Raw genomic sequence first — 6,696 nt, 5'->3', positions numbered from 1 at the left:
GCGTAGCTCAGTCATCCAGATCACTTGGTCGTTCATCACAAGGGGGTAGTGGGGATGTCTCCCCTTCGAGCTGAAGCATTACTTAGTTGTTGTTTTCCTTGCTAGTTTTTCCTTTTTAGTGTTTACTTTTGCTTAGCCTTGTTATCTCCTACTTGCTCGGGATGTGGGCAAGAATTCTTCGAATGTATAAACACATCTTTCATTCGATATTATTGGCGCTGGATGCGTGGTTCCTTTAAAATGTCGTCTCTCATGTTATTTTTCTTTTTACTGCTTGATGTTGCGGGGGAATGTTCATATATATATATATATATATATATTTTCCAAGGCTCTCCACCTAGTCGCGTATGCTATGTCGACTGCAGGGGGTGATTTGGTGGTTAAGGGCCTTAGCCAATTTTTTGGCTTTCCAAGGCTCTCCACCTAACCGCGTAGGTTATGTCGACCGCAGGGGGCGATTTGGTGGTTAAGGGCCTTAGCCAATTTTTTGACTTTTCAAGGCTCTCCACCTAGCCGCGCAGGCTATGTCGACTGCAGGGGGTGATTTGGTGGTTAAGGGCCTTAGCCAATTTTTTGACTTTCCAAGGCTCTCTACCCAGCCGCGTAGGCTATGTCGACCGCAGGGGGTGATTTGGTGGTTAAGGGCCTTAGCCAATTTTTTGACTTTCCAAGGCTCTCTACCCAGCCGCGTAGGCTATGTCGACTGCAGGGGGTGGTTTGGTGGTTAAGGGCCTTAGCCAATTTTTTGACTTTTCAAGGCTCTCCACCTAGCCGCGTAGGCTATGTCGACTGCAGGGGGTGATTTGGTGGTTAAGAGCCTTAGCCAATTTTTTGACTTTCCAAGGCTCTCCACCTAACCACGTAGGTTATGTCGACCGCAGGGGGCGATTTGGTGGTTAAGGGACTTAGCCAATTTTTTGACTTTTCAAGGCTCTCCACCTAGCCGCGCAGGCTATGTCGACTGCAAGGGGTGATTTGGTAGTTAAGAGCCTTAGCCAATTTTTTGACTTTTCAAGGCTCTCTACCCAGCCGCGTAGGCTATGTCGACCACAGGGGGTGAGCGTGGAGTTCAAAGTTGCCCGTTGGCATAAAAAATTCCTGGTCTTGTGAGCTCAGTAGGCGCACCGGGACGTCCCAGCTAGGCTGGCCCTTCCGTAGTGCCCTCATCATCCGTCACCGCCAAGGTCTTTCATTGAATAAGATAAATTGTTACAACTAAGGGTGCCTTTGTGAGGCATTACATAGAGAAAATAAGCAATGCAACCTAATCTACTATATTTACAAAAGCGAAGCCGGCGAGTACATTTTGAGTTCTACTGGTAATACTTTTTGAGGTGTTCTGCATTCCAACTCTTCTTCATTCGGACCTATCATTATGATCCCCGCCCCGGATCCTTCGTCATTTGAAGATCCATCGACAAAAATTTTCCAATCTGCCTGCTCCCCTGGTGGGAGCTCGGGCGGGGTGGTGAGCTCAACGATGAAGTCTGCTAAAGCCTGTGCCTTAATAGTTGTCCTTGGCCTGAATTCGATATCAAACTCGCTTAACTCGATGACCCATTTTAACAGCCTCCCAGAGGTCTCGGGCCGATGCAGAATCTGCTTGATAGGTTGGTCAGTCATTACTTGCACCGTGTGAGACTGAAAGTAAGGCCTCAATTTCCTGACCGCGACAATTAATGCAAACACCAGCTGTTCAGTCAGGCTGTATCTTATTTCTGCACCCCTCAATACTTGGCTCACATAGTAGACTGGTTTCTGCGCCTTCGAGAACTCTTTCACCAGGACCGCGCTGACTGCCTTTGGTGATACTGCCAAGTAGAGACACAACACGTCCCCAGGAGATGGGCTGGTCAAGATCGGGGGCTCTTGTAATGACTGCTTCAAGTTCCTAAGAGACTCTTCGCATTCCTGGGTCCACTCAAAATTGGAGGAGCCCCCTATGGCTTTGAAGAAGTGGTAGCATTTGTCCGCCGCCCGGCTCATGAAACGATTTAAGGCTACTACCCGCCCCGTCAGCCTCTGAACCTCCTTCCTGCTGGTGGGGCTTTTCACTTCTAGGATTGCCCGAATTTTGTCCGGGTTCACTTTGATGCCCCTTTGCTTGATCATGAAACCTAGAAATTTTCCACCTGCGGTACCAAAAACACACTTCTCTGGATTGAACCTTAATCTGCTTTGTCAGGAAACGTCAAACACTTTTTGCAAACAGGCCACATGGTCATTAGCTCTGGCACTCTTGACCACCATATCGTCAACATAGACTTCTACGACATCCCCGATTAGCCCACGAAAGACTTTGTTCACCATCCTCTGATACGTCGCTCCTGCGTTTTTCAAGCCAAATGGCATGGCTGTGTAACAGTACGTGCCGAAATCCGTGATAAATGACGTCTTCTCTTGATCGGCCTCGACCATTGAAATTTGATGATACCCCGAAAACACATCTAGAAAGCTGAGCCTTTCATGACCCGACGTTGCGTCCACCAGTTGATCTATTCTGGAGAGTGGGTATGAGTCTTTTGGGCATACCTTGTTCAACCCAGTATAGTCTACACACATGCGCCATTTTCCATTTGACTTCTTCACAAGTACAGAATTTGCCAACCACTCGGGGTATTGGACCTCTCGGATGAAACCCGCCTGTAGCAATTTTCCCACCTCTGCTCTGGCCACAGCCTGCCTCTCAGGGGCAAGGTTTCTCTTTTTCTGCTTCACTGGCTTAGCCCCTGGCTGGACACCGAGGCGGTGCTGCGCGACAGTTGAGCTAATCCCCGGGATATCATTTGGGTTCCAAGCGAAGACATCCAAATTTTCTGCTAGACACTTCGCCAATTTTTCCTTCTCTTCGGATCCCAGACCTGTTCCAACAAGAAACTCCTTTCCTTCGTCAATAAAGATTTTTTCAATCATATCAAGTGGCTCGATCCGCTCCCTCGGGAGTTCTACATCCAGCATCATGACTGATGGTGGGCTTTTGGCTTGTATACCGTCCACATAGCACTTTCTTGATGCATGCTGGTCTCCTCGCACGCTCCCGATCCCCCTGCTGGTTGGGAACTTCATAATTTGATGGTATGTCGATGGGACCGCGCCAGCTGCATTTAGCAATGGCCGGCCGTAGATAGCGTTGTAAGCCATGGGGGTCTTGACAACCAAGAAATTAGTCACGATCACCACTGTCGCTGGGTATGTCCCAAGCGTGACTGAAAGCTCTACAGTCCCTTCCGGTTGAATCTTGCTTTTTTCTGTATAGAGCAGACTCTTAATGAGCGCGCATAACTCTTCCTAGCTGAATTTGAGTCGCCGCCCGATGCTACTCCTTCGATGATCATGTTTATCACTCCTGCTCTTGGTGGGGGCATACCTTCGACCCTTTGTCTGCTCTTATCATTTTTCACATACTTTGCCAATAGCCCCCGTCTCAGCAGGCGCTCAATTTCTTCCTTTAACTGTAGGCATTCTTCGGTATCATGCCCGTGATCTCTATGAAAATGGCAGTATTTACTTTGATTTCTCTTGCCCGAAGGGGTTAGCATTGGTTTGGGCCATTCAAGCTCCTTCATGTGCTGTATCTCCATCAATAACTTTGTTCGTGGAATGTTCAAAGGGGTGGGTGTCTTGACCTCCTCTCGTTTTTGCCTGACTGACCGGTCTTGGACATAACCCTTGCACGTGCGTTCACTCTTCTGCTTATTTCTATCATTGTGCTTTTTCTCGTCATAGGTTTTTCGCTTATTAGCTTCCGTCTCCCTTCCATCCCTGAGATTTTTTGTTACCTTCTCCGCTTCCTCTACATCGACATACTTGTCTCCCTTCTTTAATAGGTCATGCATCGACTCCGGGGGGTTCTTGGACAGTGACATCTTAAAGGCCCGATTTCGCGTTCCATTCATCAAGGCTGTAACCACTGCGGACATTTGCAGGTCTCTAATGCCAAGAGTCGCCCGGCTGAACCTGGCTATGTATTCCTGCAATGACTCGTCTTTGTCCTGTACGACCTGCATCAACCCAATGGCTGTCTTTCTCTTCCTCTTGCTGCTTAGGAAATAAGCCACAAAGCTCCTGGAGAGCTCATCGAATGACTTGATAGAGCGCGGGGCCAAGGTTGCTACCCAGTCCCTTGCCTCCCTCCTGAGCGTGGGGGGAAAGGATCGGCACATCACGGCGTCCGGGGCGGCATAAAGTCTAATCAGATCCACGAAAGTTCGTAGATGGTCAAGCGGGTCTGTAACTCCATCATAGGCTTCAATCATGGGCTGTTTGAAGGCTTTAGGCAAAGGGACCGCCATGATTTCTGGGGCGAACGGGTCTTCCTCCAAAACCATCTGTCTCCACCTATCCTTCCTTTTGGATAACGCATCGTCTATCTTCTGTGACATGATTTCTTCAATCTTTCGTTCCAGGTCCACCATGGTTTGCGGGGGCTGTTGAGCTCCGGTCATTGGGGCTCCCGCGTCTCTCGCTCCCCGCTGAGAGGTGGGTGAGACAACCGCGGGTGGCACTTGAGGCGGTTGTTGATTCGTCACTTCCGTCGGGCTTAAATGAGGGATGGTGGTTCTCTGCGACTGGTCTTGTAAAAGCACCATCATTGCTGCCAATTGGTTTTTCAAAGCGCTGAATTGACTCTGCGTCACATACTGCGGGGGTGGTGGCGGTTCATGACCCCTTGCAACTGACTCCGACTCCGTCTCCGCCGTATTCCCAACCAGGCGAGTATCACTTCTTGTTCGTCTTCTTGACATGACTTTTTAGTTCAAACAGAAAATTTCCCACGGACGGCGCCAATGAAAAGCGGTGATTCAACACCCTTCTGTTTTCCCGGTAATGTTTGGCGTTTCCACCACTCCGTCAAGTATGCAAGACCTGAAAAATGAAGGCGGGGCTTTCTCCCCCGTTTTACCTCCGGCGTGAGAATTAGTTTTCAGACTTGGAAAGAACGTATTTGAAAATCAGATGGCTAAAAACGAGAATGGGAGCTAAAAAAAATCATCCCTTACCTGTGTCTCATCCGGGGGTATTTATAGATATTAGGCACTAGGTAAACGCTGGGCGGTTGTGATGCCACGTGTCCCATGATGCTATTCCCACTACACCCACGTTCTGAGTGATGAGTCCTTAACTTCCCGTCTGAAGATTGTACCTGTATCAGTGGCCATGTTACCTTGTCGATTCGTTAAAGGTTTTATGGCTAAGTGTTTGGACAAAGGATATCATTCCCGTTGAAGATTTCGCTTAGTGGTAGAATGATTTCTTGGGGTAGCGATAGAGCGCCCTTTGGAGGTAGTGGTAGAGCACTCCCTAGACGTAGTGGTAGAGCGCTCCCTGGGTGTAGTGGTAGAACGCCCTATGAGGGTCGATGGCCTTGCATCAGTGTGCTGTGATCTGCCTTGCTCGTCCTTGGGGTGTCTCCTTCTACCAACCTATATCAAACATATCTCAATTCTAGACGGTGGAAACCTACATATTTAGGTCACGTGACAGCCTAACAGTTATTTGAAAAGTTGTCGTCATCAATTACTAATTATGCAACTCTAATGAAATTTAGTAGAGACTAAGAATGATATATGACATCATTCAATATTTTACGTTATATTCATTACCTTAGAGAGGGATGGGGTTCTAGATGATGGTGATCAAACCTTAACCAATTAAATAGGAAGTTTTCATTAATAACGTTAGACCGAAGTGGTCCTGGCCACTGTTTTTCATTATCAACCATATAGGGATATATTGTTCCAAAAGTAAAAATGTATTGCTTTTTAGCACTATTGGTGTTTAAAATCAGTCTAGACTCTAGATGGCATCATTAATTGCATTAAATTATATGTTCAATTACATATAAGTAACTATAGCTCATTCAATGGACATGATATATGTTGACATGTATTCAACACTACTGGCTCTAAAGGGCATTACTCAAAGTAAAATGATGCAATTTTTCATGATTGGACACGTGTACATTGTCAACGGGTTAACAAGAAAAACAACTTTGCTAGACGGACAGGATCGACGTGGCCCTATTTGAACAGCTTTATTCACAAGAAAATTTCAAGGCGATTGCACGCAGGTTAATATAGGTCCAATTATGGCTAATCAACTTTCTAATCACGTTCTTTAATTACTTTTTTTCTTTTACATAATTTTAGTGCTTTTTTTTTTTAATTTTTGAAAAGTGATTTTACATGAAATGATTTTTATGAAGAATGTATGATTAACAAATTGAAAAAAAAAATTATAAATTTATGTGTAAAATTATTTTAATGAGAATGCATCAATGAAAATGATTAAGAATGTGTGCTTAGAAAGTAGCATAAATTTTTGGGTTTATGTGTAAAATATTTTAATGTGTAAACATGTGATTAAAAATGAGTATGTAGAGTTCTCCTCAAGGCCAATGAGATAAGTACCCGACTGTAAACTCCAAGGCCCCGTGAAATTAGTCGATGTGCGCGTAAACTGGCTCGAACACTTACTATCATAAAAAAAAAATTGAGTATGTAGAGTAAAGAATTTAGAAATAATGATTATTAAATAGGGGTTCACTGAAATCATTGACTCTGACCCACGACATACCTTAATTTCCTTTTCGTGGTTTCATTATATGGGGTTGTTTGGACCCCCTTTTTTTTTTTTAAAAAAAAAAATACATTTTGATACAATGTTATGATGGAGAATTTGTAGTTAAAAAATAAG

Source organism: Olea europaea, chromosome 17 (assembly GCF_002742605.1).
Source record: "Olea europaea var. sylvestris chromosome 17, O_europaea_v1, whole genome shotgun sequence".
NCBI lineage: Eukaryota > Viridiplantae > Streptophyta > Magnoliopsida > Lamiales > Oleaceae > Olea > Olea europaea.
This window is presented reverse-complemented; position numbering follows the sequence as displayed.